Source organism: Pteropus medius, unplaced genomic scaffold, assembly GCF_902729225.1.
Source record: "Pteropus medius unplaced genomic scaffold, Ma_sr-lr_union100, whole genome shotgun sequence".
NCBI classification, from domain to species: domain Eukaryota; kingdom Metazoa; phylum Chordata; class Mammalia; order Chiroptera; family Pteropodidae; genus Pteropus; species Pteropus medius.
Window position 1 is genome coordinate 4,408,708 of NW_024349800.1, and position 20,271 is coordinate 4,428,978.

The 20,271-nt window shown below is 36.6% G+C and overlaps 1 protein-coding gene and 1 pseudogene across 1 annotated transcript in view; both read left to right on the forward strand.

Annotated features, from left to right (window-relative positions):
- SYN2 (synapsin II) overlaps positions 1-20,271 on the forward strand; it is a 164,318-nt gene that overhangs the window by 71,941 nt on the left and 72,106 nt on the right. The gene's annotated exons all lie outside the window — the stretch shown is intronic.
- On the forward strand, positions 468-586 carry LOC120622439 (uncharacterized; annotated as a pseudogene).

Genomic DNA, 20,271 nt, shown 5'->3' on the forward strand with positions numbered 1-20,271 from the left:
CAGGAATTAACAAACTGATTTTGAAATTATATGGAAATTCAAGGAACCCACAATAGCCAAAACAATCTTAAAAAGGACAGTTGAAAGACTCACAATTCCCGATTTCAATTGTTACTACAAAGCTTGATTACAAAGCTACTGTAATCAGAACAATGTGTTACTGGCATAGGTTGGGCATATAGGTCAATGAAATAAAATTGGATGCCATGGATAGCAAGACAATTACATGGGGAAAAAAGCGTCTTTTCATAAATGGCGCTGGAGCAACTGAATATCCACTTTCAAAAGAATTAGATTGGACCTCTACTTTGCACTGTATCAATAACGAACCCAAAATGGATCATAGACTTAGGTATAAGAGCTAAGGGGCTTAGAAGAAACTACAGGTGTTAGTCTTTGTGACCTTGGATTATACAGTGGTTTCTTAGATATGTCATCCAAAGTACAAGCAATAAAATAAAAAAATTGTCTACAGCCATGCTATCCTGAACAAGCCCGATTCCATTTGATCTCAGAAGGTAAGCAGGGTTGATCCTGGTTAGTACTTGGATGGGAGACCACCTAGGAAGACCAGGTGCTGTAGGCGTTAAATAAATAAATTAATTAAATAAATAAACAAACAAATAAATAAATAAAGAAGGATTGTAAGCTGACAAGATCCTTGCAATCTGCGAGGTCAACCAAGGGTTACCTCGCCTAAAATAAAAAAATAAAGAAAAATAGATAAGTTTCATCAAGATTAAAAATGTCTGTGCATCACAGGACACCATCAATGAAGTAAAAAGATAACCCATAATGGGAGAAAATATTTGCAAATCATTTATCTGATAAGGGTCTAGTAAACCATATATAAAGAATCCTTATAACTTGAAAATGAAAAGACAACCCAATGAAAAAATAGTCAAAAGATTTGAATAGACATTTCTCTAAAGAACATATACAAATGGCTAACAGACAAATAAAAAGATGCTCAACATCATTTACCACCAGGGAAGTGCAGATCAAAACCACAGTGAGATACTACACCCTCTAGCATTATTATAATCAAAAAGGTGGACAATAACAAGTGTTAGTGAGGAAATGGAGAATTGGGAATTCTTATACACTGCTGCTGGGAATGTAAAATTTTGCAGCCACTTTGGAAAAGTCTGTCATTTCCTCAGAAGATTAAACAGAATTATAAAATGACTCAGAAATTTCATGCTTCAGTATAAACCTGAGAGAACCAAAGGTATATGTCCATATAAAAATTGTACATGAAAAATGCTCATAGCAGCATTATTCATATTATCCAAAAAGTGTAACAAACCCAAATGTCTACTAATTCTAAGGCCTTGCTTCTCAGTAGCATGGCATCTCTTGGGAGCTTATAAATGTAAAATGCCAGGCTCATCTCACACTTTTTTAACTGGAATCTGCATTTTAACATTCCCAGGTGATTCATATGTATATTAAAGGTTGAGAAGCACTCTTCCAACGTCTTAAATTATTTGGGATGGGGATTATGATATCAGTGAATTTCAAACATAAAATCAACTATAATTTCAAGAATAACAACTGAAAGAAAAGCATTACATAACTTCCAAATCAGCACACAACTCAGAAAGTTAACAAATTAAAAAAGAAAGGGGCAGCAAAAGAGTAAAAAACATGTACAAGGAAAATGAAAAGCACAGTTGAGTTGAAGCATAACAGTAATCCCAATAAGTGTGAATGACCAAAATTTACCAGTTAATCTTCTGAAAAAACATGGCAGAGTGAGAGACGTCCTCACATCTCTCCCCTTGAAACAACAATAAGCTGAACATCTAAAACTCAAAACAAAACAAAACAAAAAACACCCAAACTACACACCAGCATGTGTGAGCGTGGGATCTGCATGTAAGAGCTACCACAGGTCAGAACCCCAGGTGTTGGGCGGTAGACTGGGAGAAACAAGAAGCTGCCTCTTGCAGCTTCTGGAGCTCCCTACAGGAGGGCGGGGAGGGGAGAAGCTGCGGTGACTTCCCTGAATGGCCTTGCCTGGGAAAGCAGTGAGCTCCCCATGGCTGGCTGGCGACAGGGCCCAGTCATCATCAAGACAGAAAGTAGAGAAGCGGGACGGGACTGAAAAAAACAAGAGTTGATTTTTATTGGCTCTAGCTGCAAAACCGAGGCTGATCTACAGCCCCCAACTCCCAACCCCCAGGGCCCCTCCCCTTATACCCTCCAAGACCACACCGTGGAACCCCAGGAGAATCCGAGCAAATGCTGCTGAGACTGAAGCTGCCTCTTGCAGCCGCTAGAGCTCCCTGCAGGAGGAGAGGGATGGGAGAAGCTGCGGTGACTTCCCTGAACAGCCCTGCCTGGGAGTGCAGTGACTTCCACGCAGCTGGCGGTAGGGCCCAGTCATCAGGGCAGAAAGCAGAGAAGCAGGATGGGACCGCAGAGAAACAATAGTTGATTTTTACTGGCCGTGGTTGCAATACTGAGGCTGAGCCGCAGCCCCCAACTCCCAACCCAGAGGGCCCCTCTTCCCATACCCTCTGAGACCCAACACCACAGAGCCCCAGGGGAATCTGAGCAAACACTGCTGAGACCGTTGCTGACACTGACAGGGACTGAAACGGAGGGTAGTGAGCATGATTAAATATCTATAAAAAAGTAAAAAGGCATTTTTAAGGCTTTATATAAAGCAGGGATACAAGAGATTTAGATGCCACCTACTGGAAACCAAAAGAAAAGTGCCTTCTTTGCAGCAGGCTAAAGAGAGACTTTTATATAATAAATTGTCTTTCTGGAAAAAGCAGAATACACTTCCATTAATGCTCAGGTGGAGAAATAGTCCATTAAACACCATGAACAACCAAGGTGACAAAGCATCTCAGAAAGAAAGAGAAAAATCTCCAGAAAATAAGTTACAGACATAGAAATATGCACTTTAAATGACAGAGAATTCAGGATGATACTTCTGAAAAAACTCAGTTCCAAAACGAGTCATATCAACAATTTCAAGAATTGAAAAAGCAACCAGATGAGCAGAGCAAGGAGATTGAAATCCTCAAAAAGAACAGAGTAAATGTTCTAGAGATAAAAAAAAACACACACACACACTGCAAGAGTTGAAAAATGAAATAGCAAACTTGGGAAATAGAGTTGACCAAATGGAGGAAAGGATCAGTGATATCGAAGACAGAAATATAGAAATAAATCAGAAGAAAGAAGAGAGAAACCAAAGAATGAAAAATAATGAAAGAGAAATACAAGAACTAGCTGATACCATCAGGAGAGGACACATAAGAATAATGGACATTATCAAAGGCGAGGAAAAGGAACAGAGATTAGAAAGCATTTTCGGACAAATAGTGGATGAGAATTTCCCAAATCTAAGGAATGAGCTGGAGCTTGGAATTCAAGAAGTCAATAGAACACCCAATTATCTCAACTCAAAAAGGCTTTCACCAAGACACATTGTATTAAAATGATCAAAAATCAACGGCAAAGACAGAATCCTCAGGGCAGCCAGGGAGAAGAAAATGGTAACGTATAAAGGAAAACCCATTAGATTATCCTCGGCCTACTCAGCACAAACCTTATAAGCCAGAAAAGAATGCCATCAAATATTTAAACTATTAAGTGAAAGGAACTACCAGCTTAGAATAATGTATCCAGCTAAGCTCTCCTTTAGATATGAAGGAGAAATCAAGACCTTTCCAGACATACAAAAATTGAAGGAATTCTTCACTATGAGGCCTGCACTACAGGAAATATTGAAAGGGGTCAGCTCACCTAAAACAAAATGACTAAAAAACCCCACAAAACCATAATTAGGAGTAAAGTGACTATCAGGCAAATAGAAGCAGAGGAGTGCAATCCTTACTGAGAACAGGGCATTATAAGCTTAAATAATAAGAAGAGAATTGCTATAGCAAGATAGTAATGAACGTTCAGCATACATAAGGACAAATTGAGAAAACAATGACTGAAAAGGGGAAGATTCAAAGATCCAAATTCACAAAGGGGAATGGAGATAAGGCATGCGCAGAAGAAAATGGACGACTGTATGTATATATAACTATCCTTTTCATATTCGTAATGGTAACTTCACACCAAAGATTCAGAACTGAAGTACATAACATAAAACAAGAAGAACCAGAGGTAAAACCCACAAAAGCCAACCAAAATAAGGAAAACAGAAGCACAAGGACAAGGAAGCAATGGAAACACCGAGCTACCAGAAAGCAAAAGATAAAATGGCTATAAGAAAACCTCATATATCAATAATCACCCTAAATGTAAATGGACTGAACTCACCAGTAAAAAGGCACAAGTTGCAGATTGGATAAAAAAAACTGCCTCCTGGAGATACATCTCAGCTCCAAAGTCAAATACAGACTCAAAGTGAAAGGGCGGAAAATGATATTTCAAGCAAATGGCATTCAGAGAAAAGCGGAAGTAGCGGTACTAATATCAGATGAAATAGACTTCAAAATAAAAAAAATAAAGAAAGATACTGAGGGACACTTCATAATGATAAAGGGATACAGCACTTATTAATATCATGCACCAAGAAGATATAGCACTTATTAATATCTATGCTCCCTATGAGAGAGTCCTGAAATATGTAAAGCAATTACTTACAAAACTAAAGGGAGAAACAGCCTAAAACATCGTAGTAGGGGACCTAATTACCCCACTGTCGGATGTGGACAGATCATCCAAACAGAAAATCAAACAGATCATCCAAACAGAAAATATGATTTCCTAATCATATCCTTAAATGACACATTAGACCAACTGGACATAATTGACATTTACAGAGCCTTCCATCCCCAAACAGCTGCTTATACATTCTTCTCTAATGAACATAGAATGTTTTCAAGAATTGACCACATACTGAGACACAGAAATAGCCTCAACAAATATAAGAGGGGTGAAATCATACCAACCATATTCTCTGAACATAATGCTTTGAAACAGGAGATCAACGGCAAAAAGAAATCAGGAAGAACCACAAATACATGGAGATTAAACAACATGCTACTGAAGAATAACTGGGTCACAGAAGAAATAAAAAGCGAGATCAAGAGATACATAGAAACAAATGATAATGATGGTATAACATATCAAAACTTTTGGGACATGGCAAAAGCGGTCATAAGAGGAAAGTTCATATCATTACAGGCCTATCTTCAAAAACAAGAATGAGTCCAAATAAGCAACCTAACACTTCACCTTAAAAAACTAGAAAAGGAAGAACAAATGAAGCCTAAAGTCAGCAGAAGGAAAGAAATAATCAAAATTAGAGCAGAAATAAATGAAATTAAAAACAAACAAACAAAAAAACAATAGAAAGAATAAATGCAACAAAGAGCTGGTTCTTTGAGAAGGTTAATAAAATTGACAACTCCCTGGCTAGACTCACTAAAGAAAAAAGAGAAAGGATACAAATAAAATCAGGAATGAGGGGAAATTACGACTGACATCGCAAAAATACAAAGGATCATACAAGAATACTATGAAAAGTATATAATGCCGAAATTTGCCAGTTAAAAGAGAGGGATTATCAAATAGGATTTTAAAAGAATTCAACTATATATTTTTACACACCCTAAAAATAAAGTTATGAAAGTGAAAATATCCAAAAGATATGCCAGGCAAAAACTAAACACTAAGGTAGCAATAATACCTGAACAAAGCTGTTTAGAAAGAAAAAAAGAATGCTAGGGTAGCCATATTAATATCAGACACATATATTTTAAGGCAAAAACGTTCAACTCAGAAGATTCTAATAATTCTAAGATAGCCTCAAAATATAGAAATCAAAACTGGAGAGCCATGGGCGATATTTACAAATGCAATATATTCATTAGGAGATTTCAACACATCTTAATTATTTGAAGGTCAAGCATTAAGAAAGCAGTAAAGATATAAAACATTTGAACAACATAATTAATATGCATGATCTCATAGGTACATATACAGATTTTGCACCCAATAACTAGAGAATATATATCCTTCTTAAGCACATGTGAAACATTTTCCAAAACCAAACAAGACTACTAAAACAACAAAGAAGAGATGGTGATGCTATAGGTAAGTGTGGTATAGATAAGATGAGCTTTAAAAGATTCTTCTTTTAAATCTTTTCTTGATTTTGAGCATTATTCACACTAAGTGAGCACAATGCATGTAATCACTATTTCTGAAGCCTTGATCATTCCTGTGAAACTCATCCATTTAAAAAATTTGCAGACCCTGCTGTGAATCCAGAAGGAACTACTTGTGTCTTTGATAACATAATTGAATTGTATGAGCAATCTGATTTCATCTGTTCATAAAGTTTAAATTAGGAGAATGCCAACTCATGTAGCAGCTGCAGTGTTAGATAAGGGTTTTGCATCTAGTCACTGGAGTGAAAAAAATAGAGATTTTGGAATTCTGGAGTAAAACCCTTTTTTTTGGCATTCTTGACCCCTAAACTTAGACCTCTTTGCATATCCAAAAGCCTGGTAAAGTAATTTTTGGCCTGTCCAAATATACCTTACCCCCACATAGCCAGAAGTAACCTCTACCTCCTCTGAGTCACTGTAGTCTTTTATCTGTGCACAATGTTTGGCACAAAGTGGACATTTAACAAATATTTGAATGATAGAATTGAAGGGAAACAGGGAAGAAGATCCATGCCTTGTAGGGGTTTTTGTCCTGGCTAACATCCCGAGAAAGGAAAGAAACCCTGACTTAATCAGAAAGCATCCTTATTCTAGGGCAGATCTTTTGGTACTTTATAAAGGAAAGCATCAGAAGCTTCCATTGAAACAATCCATAATCTCAAAATACTTTTGCTGCAGAATTCACGTAGCCTCACTTGAAAACTTTCAAGATTTCTGGAGAATACGTGAACTCTATTATACTATAGGGAATACTTTTCTACTCTGGCTTGAAGTGGGGTGATGTGTTTATCCCAGACCCACTTTGTTACCTTAGAACTATGAACTCATACAATTCCTGTGGAAGTGGTTTGTGGTATTAGTTTTCTATTGCTGCATTAGTAGCTCATAGTTAATCTTAGATAGTGTGGCTGGGATCTCAGGGTATCATAAGGTCAAAATTAAGATGTCAGCTGGGCTGAATTCTTGTTTGGAGATGGCAGGGGGAAAGTCTGCTTCCAATTTCATTCTTGTTGGAAGAATTCAATTTCTTATGGTTGTAACTGAGATTTTTGTTTCCTTGCTAGCTGTTAGCCACTCTCAGCTCCTGGAGGCTCCCTGTGTTCCTTAACATGTGTCCTTTTCAGTCTCCAACCCAGCAATGGCAGGTTGAATCTTTCTTGTGCTTCAGATCTCTGACTTCTTCTGCCACCAGCTGAAGAACCTCTTTGCTTTTAAGTGGCTTGTGTGATTAGGTTAGGTCTACCTGGACAGTCTTCTTATATTAAAGCCATCTTTGCCATATATAACCTTTTTATGAGAGTAAAAGTTATCATACTCAACAATCCTAGGATTAGGTTGGGAAATCTCAGAATTCTGCCTACCAAATTTGTGTATATATTTTATCACATTTACTAGATTCTAAGAGTCTTGAGGACAGGTTAATGCCTGGCACATCATAACACTTAGTAAATACTGATATTTGTATCATCAGTAACTAAAAATTAATGTGTTATGTATGAGATTTACAATCTAGTTAGAGGTGTGTGTGTGTGTGTGTGTGTGTGTGTGTGTGTGTTTTAGTGGTGAAGACAAGTTGGATTAGATGATCTTTTACATTCCAATGTCCAATGCTACTATTTCATATATTATTCAACAATTCAGACATATTATTTCACATAACCATGGCCTTATTTTGATTTCAGATACCTAATAGGAGTATACGAACTAAGGGAAAAAATATTTGAAGTTAGCCATGAAAGGGAATAATCATTTCCTCCTGGTATCCAAATAGATGCCAACAATAGCTTCTAAGACAAATTTATATTTGGAATTGAAAGTCTATTACCATGGGACTGTGTAATGTTAATGCTTTCCTTCCTGCTTAAGTAGCTTTTAACCTGTAGTTTTGAGTGATGGGTGTTGTTGCAATTTAATGATATTTGCTCGGCCTTTATTGACTATCAGCTCAAAAAATAGATTAGCAGATACTTATCTCATCAGAAAGCTTGTCTGTGTAATGATGTCACTGTAATGAGGCTGGATAATGTAATTACTCTGCTTAGCTTAGTTGCTTATGGTCATCCAGAGAGATCTTTCCTATCTGAGATGACTCATGTAGAAGCTTCTGGAATATGGTATTATATTTTAAAGAATACCATATAAAGAGGAGCAATATGACTTATTCATCATCTCTGAGCTTTCAATGCAGGATGGGTTTAACCCCAGCATGTCCTAAAATCATTTGACTATGGAAGCCCTACCACAGAACACCTAATAAATCTCATAAAACACAGTTTAGGAAAAGCTGATTTTTTTCTAACCCAGGAAACTAAGACCAACTCTTAGGAGTAGTGTAGAATACTTTTTTTTAGAAGTGTTAGACATCATATAGTTGAACTACCATATAACAGTCAGAGAATCTGAGGCCCTGCCGGATTGAAGAAACTCGCCCAAGATAGTGAGTTGGTAACAAAGTGTGGATGAAAATAATCCAGATGTCTTAATTCTCACTTCTGTGCTTTTCTCACTATAATACAGTTAACAAACTGATAAAATCACCTGGTTACTGTGAGCTGTAAGCTCTCCCCCCTTTTTTTTTTGCTGAAGATGGCCATAATTTTAACATTGACCAGACTTCAGTTTGAGAATAGGAGTGGGAAGAGGACTTCAACTTAAAGCATATATAAAAAACTGGCTTTTTATTTTAAGACTGTCATGAGATAGCTTTTTCCAACTACTTTTTTCTTTTCCTCCTTCTCTCCCTCCCTCCCTCCCTCCCTCTCTCTCTCTGTCTCTCTTTTCTCTTTTAAGTAAAGGTTTCTTAACTCTCCTCCCTTCAGGAGTAAAAGCTGTTATTAAGTCATCAGGCTCCAGTGTGAACTAATTCAGCCATCTTCTTTTCTAGCATCTGTACTATTGGAATGTGTGTTCCAAGTTGGGACCTGCATCTGTCATATATTACATATATTATTTAGTGTTTTTTTTTTTGTATGTGTGTAGGTTTCTTTGTTTCTTTATTTTGTTTGCTTGTTTGGTTGATTTTTTTAGAAATAATCAGTTTAGGAGCTATTTTCCCCAATCATCTACTTAAGAGACGTTGGCAGAAACTCCTAGATAAGACCCCTGGGTGATTATTGATACAATTTGTCATCTTAATATCTAAGAGAAGGAGCAATGTTTAATGCTGAAAAACATGAGAGTGGTGTAACCTAAGGAGAGGCTTTCCAGAGGTGCTTTGAGTCTAGTTTAGAAGAGAGGTCCAGCCTTTTTGGGATCTGAAAGCATAGTACCTGTAAGCAAATGTAGTAAAATACCATGCTGCCACCCACTCCCTATTGTTCTGTTTCTTGGATCAACTCTATTGTCTTGTGAGGCATACCTACCAGCCTCACAGTCAGATTCAGTTAGTTCATTTTAATTTTTTATTTAGCATTGTTTAACTGCCTATGTCAATTGAATTGTAACATGGGCTTCTTAGGTTTGGTTTTAAATTATTTCACTATTTGGAGGTGCCTATCCTGTGCTCAGATACCGCTTACAGCTATGGAGGCCACAGACATATAGGTTGTGCTTTCAAAAATTTGACATTACAGGGCTGTTAACTCATTAACATATAAGTACTAAGAATCTCTCATATTTTTACAGTATTGGGCAGGTTACAAAATGTTGTACAACATTCTCTTTTGGTTATCACAATAACCCCTGTAGTCTTTGTTAATTATTACATAGATTTTTGTAGCTGAGGACTATAAAGATGAAAGAGGAGAAATATGTCCAGCCAGGGTCAAAGCACATCATTAGTGAATATCGGACTAAAACATGAGCCCATTTCTTCTGCATCCGAGTGAAAGCTTATTCCACTATGCCTTAGGTACTTCCATGGATATCTTGCAATGCACTTAAAAAAAATATTTTAACAGTTAAGTCATATCAAGTTAGTGTATGTTATATACCTATGGTATAAACAATAAGTCCTATGGTAGTCCAGAAAGGAATGATCATCATGGGCTCTAATGACCAAGGATAGCTTTGTAGAATAGATAAGATTTGGGTGGGGCCTTAAATGGAGGAATTGTCAAGTGGGTAATTAGTGCCTGTTCTGAGTGACAGGGCTTTCTAATGCAGAGGTACAAGTTCTAAGCTCAGTGGTGGTGATCTTAATTTGTTTTCATCCTAAAAAAGCATTTCACCCTCCTCTCTGTTCCACTGTCTAGGAATGATTGTGGCCTAGATTGGCATCCTAGTTCTCTGTGTTGATATCTTCATGCAGATTTTTTTTTTCATCAAAGTATGTCTATGAGAAGAGAGTACATATATAACCCCCAAAGCTGCTGACCTTAACTTGATATATTTTGAAGTCTTATGTTTTGATTTTTAAATATGTGTAAAATTTGCATTCTATATCTGTAATATTTGTAATTGTTTAAGGTAAAAACCTTTGAAAGAAAAAGAAAAAGAAAAAAAATGCTTTAAGTACAAATGATGCTTGAGGAAGATAGGGCACATTTACCCCTCTACTTTTTAAAAAAATTTGAAGTAAAATGCACATAATATAAAGTTCACCATTTTAACCATTCTAAAGTATACAGTTTAGTGGTATTTAGTACATTTCACAGTGTGTACAACCATCACCACTAATTCCATAACATTTTCATCACCCAAAGCAAACCCTGTACTCATTAAGCATTTGCTCCTGGGTTCTTCATCCCCTAGCCCTGGCAACTACAAGTCTGCTTTCTGTTTCTTTGAATTTGCTTACGATGGATATTTAATAATATATTGTGATCTTTTGTGTCTGACTTCTTTCACTTAGTATGTTTTCAAGGTTCATCCATGTTGTAGCATGTATTAGTATTCCATTCTTTTTTATGGCTGAATAATATACCATCGTATGGATATACCACATTTTGTTTATCTGTTCATTACTTGAAGGACATTTGGGCTGTTTCCAATCTGTTCCTTATTACAAGTAGTATTGCTGTGAACATTCATGTAAAAGGTTTGTTTGAACACCTGTTTTCAGTTCTTTGGGATAGAATTGCAGTATCATATTATAACTTTGTTTAACTTTTTGAGGAACTACCAAACTGTTTGCCACAGTGCTGTACCAATTCACATTTCCACCAGCAATATATGAGAGTTTCCATTTCTCCACAAGCTTGCCAACACATGTTATCATCCATCTTTTTTATCACAGCCACCCTAGGGTTGTGATTTGCATTTCTCTAGTAACTAATGATGTCAAGCATCTTTTCATGTGCTTGTTGTCCATTTGTATGTGTTTTTGGAGAAATGTCAAGTCCCTTGCCCATTTAAAAAAACTTGGTTGTTTTTTTTGTTGTTGTTGAATTATAAGAGTTTTAAAAAATATATTCTGGATACTAGACTCTTATTAGATATATGACTTGCAAATATTTTATCCCATTCTGTCGGTTGTCTTTCACTTCCTTGAGGGTGTCCTTTGATGCACAGATGTTCTTGATGAAGTCTAATTTATTTTTTCTTTAGTTATTGGAGCTTTTCATCTCTATCTAAAAAAACCGTTGCCTAATTCAAGATTTATCCCTATTTTTTTTTAGCAGTTTACATATTTTTACACCTTACATCTGAGGCTGTGATACATTTTGAGTTAATTTTTGTATAGCATGGGGTAAGGGTACAACTTCAGTATTTTGCATGTGGATGGGTGTTCCAGCACCAATTATTGAAATGACTATTCTTTTCTCATTGAATTGTCTTCACACTATTGTCTAAAATCAATTAGCCATAGATGTATAGATTTATTTCTGGACATTCTATTTCTATTCCATTGATCTATATGTCTGCTTTTATGCCAGGACTATGCTGTCTTGAATACTGTAGCTTTGTAGTATGTTGGATTGTGAGTCCTCTAACTTTGTTCTCTTTTTAAATATTATTTTAACTATTCATAGTCCCTTGAAATTCTATATAGATATTTGGATCAACTTTTTTTCTGCAAAAAGGCCATTAGGTTTTTGGTAGGGATTGCATTGATTCTGTAGAGCACTTTGGAGAGTATGGCCATCTTGACAATGTTATATCTTTCCATTTATTTTGGTTGTCTTCAGTTTCTTTCAGCAGTGTTTTATAGTTTTTAGCATACAAGTCTTGTACCTCCTTGGTTAAATTTATTCCTAAGCATTATATTCTTCCTGATGTTATTATAAATGGAATTATTTTTCTTAATTTCCTTTTCAGATTGTTCATTACTAGTGTATAGAAATACAACTGATTTTGCATGTTGATCTTATATTCTTCAACTTCGCTGAATTCATTTATTAGCTCTAACTTTTTTTGTGGATTTTAAAGAGTTTCATATATATATAAGATTATAGTATCTGTGAATTACTTCCTTCCCTGCTTTTTAAAAAATATTACTCATTGCATTATACTACTTCACTTTACTATCCCAATGTGAGAAACATTCTGACATATTTGTTTTGCTTTCACTTTGCAGTTTACAAAGTGCTTTTACATCTAATTTTATTCTTTTAATAACAAAGTGGTCAATATTTCATTTTACAGATAAGGACACTGAGGCTCTCAGAGAGTTTAATGATTTATTGAGGGTTCACACAACTTCTTTTAAAGCAAAAGTTTTCCCTTTAGAGATCCAGCACTCTTTTGATTAAATTTTAATTCCTTCATATTTTTCCTGTAGTCAGTAGAACTTAGATTAAATAGTTTTCTTATGAACTTGAGAAGCCTATTCTGTTGTTAGTGTTAGACCACAACAAAATAAAAAATGAAACCAACATGTTTACAAAAAAAGACTCATACAAGAATAGTGATAACATCTTTATTCATAATAGCTCCAAACTGGAAACATCTTAGTTGTCCATCACTGGAGACAATATAAACAAACTCTTATGTTCATAAACTGGAATACTATTCACCAATAAAAAGGAACAAATTGATGCATAGAGCAACAGGAGTAATTTTTTAAAAGATCATGCTGAGTGAAAAAGGCCTTACTATATGATTTCATTTATATGAAGTTCTAGAAAAGGCAAAACTAATCTATTATGGAAAAAATCTTATTAACAATGGCCTCTGGGAGTGTTAGGATGGGGAATGATGTGAAAAGGGTATGAAAAAATTTTCTGGAGTGATAATAATATTCTATATGCATATAGTTCAGGTTACATAGGGGTGTGCTCTTGTCAAAACTCAGCAAATGCATTTAATTTGTGGCATTCCTTTGTAAATTTTATATCAAAAGAAAAAATCTCATATTAAACTTAGTTAATGGTATGCATGCTAAAGTATTCAAGAGGAAGTGTACTGATATTTGTAATTTACTTTGACATTGATTTAAAAAAGATTGATTAATGGATGGATAGACAGTTGGAGAGATATGTCATAAAGCAAGTGTTGTATAATGTTGATGGTAGAATCTAGATGGTGGGTTCTCTGTAAAATTCCTTTAACTCTCAACTTTGCTGTATGTTTGAAATTCTCCATAATAAAATGTTGAGGTAGAGAAGGAAACCAAATTCGGGAACCTGCTAGTTCTTCTTTGATCATCCTCTGCTACCCACCTTCTCCTCACTTCATAAAATGAGCTTAATGTGAGATAAAGGTAAATGCTGGAGAAGATGAATGTAATAGGAGTTTCCTCTTCAGGTTCCAAGCTAGCATGATATATGCCCCAACACTTGCCTATCAGTCCCCAATTTAATCCTCATTAAATGAGGTTACTGAACCTCATTCTGTCAGAGAAAAGTCTTAGTGCCCTGAAAAAATTTCACCCTTGTCATTCCAAAGAATCATCTAATTTTCATCTGAACAAAGGCAATTTTGCAGAAAGAATAGTTGATTGGGAGGGAGGAGACTTGTATTCTGAGTAGACTCAGGTAAGTGACTGGTGCAAGGTCAAACAAGTGGTAAGTGGTAGAGCCAGAATGTGTGCCCAAGAGTGCCTGATTCCATTTTATTTTACTACTTGCTCTTTAGGACCTAAAGGAATGTGTGGTAGAGTTTCAGAGAGCAAGGAGTTATTTCACCTCTTGAATCCTGCTATATGGACAGCTACCTACTTTAGAACCCAGCCTTGGAAGTAAAATCAACTGGGGGAAAGAGAGCCCACAGCCATTTATCAGTAGTGGCATAAGAACGTTTCAGTCTTCATAACTTAAATTGTTTTTCTACTTTTCCTACAAAAAGGACTCCAAGAAAATCAACATGAATTAATGTGCCAGTGTCAGATGAAACCTTTCAGGATTCAGGAATCTCAGTGTTAGAGAGACCTCTTTAATCCTTTATTCATTTTGCATTTTTAATAATCTGTTCAGAGGTCCTTCTTAAACACCAGTTCCTGAGAAAAGGTATGCAAGGAACCTGGAGTTTCAATTTACATAAGAACTTAAATCCTGAGGGCTTCTGGCTGAGGATATTTGATGTTTGCCTCCCTGATTTTATATAGGGTGAGAGATTGTTTTTGGAATATTATTTTGCTCCCCAGAATACTACTCTTTCGCCTAGCATTTGAGATAGTAAATAGTACATAGTGGACATTCTATGAATTTTTGATGAATTGGGTAATTGTTGGCTTCCTCAGAGCAGGGTATGGACTTGCTCATCTCTATATGCCCATCTCCTAGTATAGAGTACCTCCTAGCATAAAATATTCAATAATATTTTTAAAGAATTAAATTGAGATTGTTACTTTGAGATAAGTGCCTGTCTTTTTAGCTACACATTTCTTAGCGAAGTGTCAGGGCCCTGAATGAGTCATTGAGTCAGGATCTGAGGGTTAATGATAGCCTAGAAAAGATAGATTGAGCTTCTTAGCTGATTTGTGGGGCTGCGTGTCAGCAATTTTTGGAGAGGTGGCCTAGATAAATCAAAGACAAGCAATAATGAATCCATGGCCCCAGACAGCAAAAATTGTGGATCTTCCTGAACTCCTGGGCAAAAAGGAAATAAACATTTTCTTTTTAATCTTATTTCTGGGCTTAAAACTAGGGATTTTTGTGAGGATGCTATATTTCCAATTGCCAGCAGGGAAATAGGGAGCATGGTCAGAGAAGATTGGGATAAGAGGAGAGGAGAATGGGAGCACAGTTTGGAGAGGGAAAAGGAAAGTGGGACCTAGGCAAAGAAAAACGACCTGAAAGAATAGCGGCTGCGGCCTCATCCTGGTTTTGCGATTGGTCAGTGATCTTGTGGCAAATGAATTTTTGCTGGAAAGCTCTTCCCTCAGAGTAGCCAGAATATCTACTGCAGAATATCCTCCTAACCCTTTTCTAGTCTTTTGGGGACTTTGGGAACCAGAGTGAGCTTTACATGTTTTATGGCGAAAGAGGGGAGGAGGCATTAAATAACAACTATCTTCTTCCACAATAAAGATTCTCAGAGTTCCTGATATTTTAGAGTGGGTTCCCTCTTGTTAATAACAAATGTTGCTACTATAAACTCTAGAATCTAGGGCATTGTTGGTTGGAATTTAGCCTCAGGGGGAAGCAGAGGTCATTACAATTTCAATGCACCCAAGAATTTTCTGTAGATTAAATATATTGGTCGGAAGTCATATTAAATCAATGCAGTCAGTTACAACCACATGCCCCTTTCCCTACCTTTATGGATATGTAAAAAGACTCACTTAGGTGTACCATCACTGTGATATCTCCTTGCTCACAAAAGCTTCCAAATACAAGATCGTTGGATTCAGTTTTTATTTCTAGAGAAAACTACAAAGCAATTTTTCTCCAGTTAACGACTACTATGTCATTCAGCATATACTTACTGAGTGACAACTTTGCTAAGTGCTTTGGATTCAATGTTGAGATAGACAGATTTAGGTCTTAAATTGTACCTTACCAAGGTTCGTTCTTTCTTTTCTTTCTTTCTTTCCTTCCTTCCTTCTTTCCTTCCTTCTCTCTCTCCTCCTCTCTCTCTCTCTCTCTCTCTCTCTCTCTCTCTCTCTCTCTTTCTTTCTTTCTTTCTTTCTTTCAGAATCAGAGGAAAATGCAGAAATAATGTTGGTAAAAGCTTCATTCTGGATAGGATAGGAAATAAAGTAAATAAAATATCGTGAAGTTGCCAGTCAACACAAAAATCAACATGGTGAGCTTCATGAGGGTAAAAATTTCTGTTTTCTTCACTGGCATATCTCTAGTACTCAGAGCAAAAGACACACACAATATATATTGAATGAATGAAAGAATAAATGAGTAAGAATTAGTTGTCAGGGACTGCTTGATATAAGCCAGGATATAAAACTCAAAAGAACCAAGAAATACAAAAATAGGAGCCAAATATGAACACAGGTAACAACCCAGATAATCAAATATTCTTAAAGAAACCGAAATAAAACTGGCCATAAAAGAGGGGAGGCTCTGCTGACTTTGAATACCATTAAATATTAGTTATTTAATTAATGTATATATATTTCTTTCCATGCCACATTCACATTCAAGTTTCATGCCTAATGCAAGATAAAGTTCACTTTATTTGTAACCCCTAAAATAATTGAGGACCTAGCCTGAATGGAGATAGGAGTAAGCATGTGGAAATACTTGTTTTAATAGACTAATATTATGACCTAGATTGATAGTTTCCATTTATGGTCCCAATTAAAGCAAAACCATTCACTGTTTTTGTCTTATGAAATATTAGATCTGAGGCATCCTATATGCAGTGACAAAAAGATTTGTTTAATGTCTCACATATGCTATGGCATTTCTGGAGGTGAATAGGTAAACAAACACAGACCTAAGAAATTTTCACCTTAGTCTTTCTGAGATAAAATCCTTTTCTGTTATAGAAAGATTACAAAAGCCTGCAGGTCATAGTCTTCTCAAGTGGGCAAAAAAACTGTTCTATAGTTTCTGTAGTTACTCTTAGATCAGAAAGAACATCTTGAAAGATGTTTCAAGGTACAATCAAGGTACAATCTTAAAGAAAAGGAATATCTTATTTTGTTTAAACCTGGTCTTAAAATCTGCAAAGAAATGCTGGAAATTATTTCGGATATGCTAATCTGGATTTTGTACCACGTGGTGCTGGCTCACATAAGATCTCATCATTCCTTGTTTATAAAGGCCCTGGATGACAGAGAACTAACTATATCCTAGCCCACTATTCCAAATAACATCTGGAATTGGAACTAACAGCACTCTAGTTAGTATGAGTGGGTAGTGCCAGAATCCTGTTATATAACCTGCTAAATGTTCTGCCTTGGGTTGTAGTTAGAGTTGTCAAGTTTTAAATCCTTTCCCCTGTGTCTATATGTTTTCTGCCTTGTGCCCTTATGGAGAAGTATAGAATTTTCTGCTCAGAAGTTAGTGGCATCTTCCACAGAGGCAGGAGTCAACCTTTCTGGAGTGAACTGTTTTCTAGCTCATTCCAGAAAGGCTGACTCCTGCCTCTGTGGAAGGAGGCAGGTCTTCCTATCTTGGCCTTCTTTGCCGCAATTTACTTAGTCCTAATTCGGAGCTTCTACTTTATGGAGGGTGTTAGATGAAATGGTGATACAGAGAGGATAATGACATGGATGTTGCATTCAAGAGCTTAGTCTGGTTAGGGAGATGGTACATATAGAGGAAGAGCTAATAAAAAGCAAGAGCAGGAAGTCTCAGATGAGTGATGTTTGTGTAGTGAGAGATAGCATGGAGTAATGAAAAGAGCAGTGGCTTTACAGTGAAGAGATCTAGCTTCAGAGGCTCAGTTTTATGTTCATGAGCAAATGAACTATTTTTTTTTTTTTGCCATAGTTTACTCATAAAATGAGGATAATAATCTTTACCCAGCCTAACTCTCAGATTGTAGTAAGGGTCGAGTGAGATATTATATGAGAAACTTTGGAAAACAAATTAAGATACAACGACAGGTAGAAAGAAATCTTATCTCATTTTTAGATGAGGAAACAGGCAGAGAAAGATGAAAAACCTTGCTGAAAATCCCATGTGTTCGTGATGAAACAGCCATTTGTAGTTTAGGTGCAAAATCAAATGACGTATTCCATTTTTCTCCCTCTTCATAGACTTCGACTGCTGCAAGACTGTTAAGTAGCCAAAAATAATTGATCTGTTTATTTTTGCCTTCTTTGGCCCTTAGAGAACCGTTTCTTTTCTTTGTAAGTGCCAGGTATCCTCCTTTGGTCAGGTAAAAAAAAAAATCTCTTCCTCTAGCTATTATTTGGAATCAGCTAGCGTTCCTTGAACTGTGCCTTTCCTTCTCTATGAACATTCAGTTCATTTGAACTGAGCTTCCTGTCTCATTTTATTTATGAGTCTGTCTCCTGCTAAATTTCGTAGTCCTTGAAGACAAAGATAGTGTTTTATTCATTTCCATTATCTCAGCAACCTACCAGTTTCTGGCCCTTAGCAGAAATTTGATGAATTTTTATAATTGAACAAATAAATAAGCTTTTCCTAGAAACCTCACCAACTCTTTTTTCCTCAACAGTGACTTTTATCTCCAGCAGCAGTTTTTGTTACTGAGCTATGCTGTAGCACATAAAGGCAACCCTTGTTATTTGTGGTTTTAATTATTTGCAGGAAAACAAATAGCCAGAATTTTAGACATATTCCACATTCTTTCCAGAAACCCTTTCTTCAGTCACTTTTCAGGTGATCTGATTTTACCCATGTCAGGAAAGACTTTGGAGTCCATTAGTCTTGGCTTTTTAACTGTCTGCTTCTTGATTCCTGATGTTTCTCCCAGGTTCATTTCCTCTTCCCTCCTTTACACCTGCCTTTGCTCTCTCTGTCTGGACCTTCCCTCTACTATGAGCTTTTTATGCAACCTCAGCCCCAATTTGACCTTCAGGTAGGAGCTTTCTAATAGGAACTTATCATAGACCACTGAAGTTAGAAAGGATCTTAGAGAATCAGGTCCAAGGGTCTTCGCATCTTTTAAAGTAGCTGAATTTTTTTTCAAACAAAGCTTTAGGCAAAACTCTCTCTATAAAACTGGTGAAAATGTAGCTGCTTTGGTTAAAATGGGGTTAGGGGTCCCCAGAGATAGTCTGAGGCTCCACAGAACATGGTTTGAGAACCACTAGTCTAGTTCAATTCCCTCCCAATACAAATGAAGAAACCGAGACTTACAGAAGTGAAACAACTTGCCTAATCCACCCAGCCAGCTAGTGACAGGACCTGTACTAGAACCTAGGTTTCCTTTCCAGGTCGGTGCTGTTAAGCACCATTTACTGTTTAGAGCCTCATTTCCCAAGAGGAGAAAACAGTAACAATGAGTCTTTTATTTTATTTTCCTTGATGAGATCTGACAGGGTCCACCTCTTCTTCCCCACTAGTAAATCAGGTTGGCCCCTTTTGTTATTGTTTTTCTCTAGAACCCAGGCTGGGGCTTGCCTTAGCCTTTGTTCTGTTCCCAGTTTTTGTAGTGCCAAGATGGATAGGGAGAGAGCGGATTCAGGCAGGTCATGGTGGCACAGATGTTTCCTGTCCCTTGGCTAGTCTGGCTGTATCTTTCAGAGGCAGCCGAATGCCATGGCCAGGTGTGTCTTTCAGGGCCTTCCAAGCCCTTGGAGGTGGTAGGTGTTTATAACCGCAATTTCCTCATTATCTTCTATTTTTCACAGGCCTCTAGCCACTGCCTGAGGGAATACATCTAAGTTCTCTGCTCTGGGAGTCATCAATCATCCAAAGCTCTCTGTGGTCTGGCCATAATCTACTCCTGTATTCTTATTTCTCAGTGTCCTCTTCATGCATCATGTTTTTTCCCAGGGTACTGTGTTTTCTCCCCTTCCCCTTCATCGTCATCTATTAAACTATTATTTATCTTTCCAGATCAAGGTTAAATGCTACCTTCTTCAAGAAGCCTTTCTCAATCTCTAACCTTATACAATCTTCCTCTGTTGTAGTATTATTCTTTTTAGCTTCATATCCCATCATTCTATTCCTCATATTTTATGTATAGCAACTTTGCACATACCATGTTTCTCACTTCTCTGCCTTTGCTTATGCTATCCATTTGTCCAAAATTGCTTCCCCGAATTTTTACTTCACTTTGCCTGACTAACGCCTATTTAAATTTAAGATGGGCTCAGGCCTCACTTCTTCCAAGATGACTTCCTTGGCCTCTTCACACTGAGTTAGGCTACTCTCATAATAGAATATACCTATCGCTATCTTTGTACTTACACCCTATG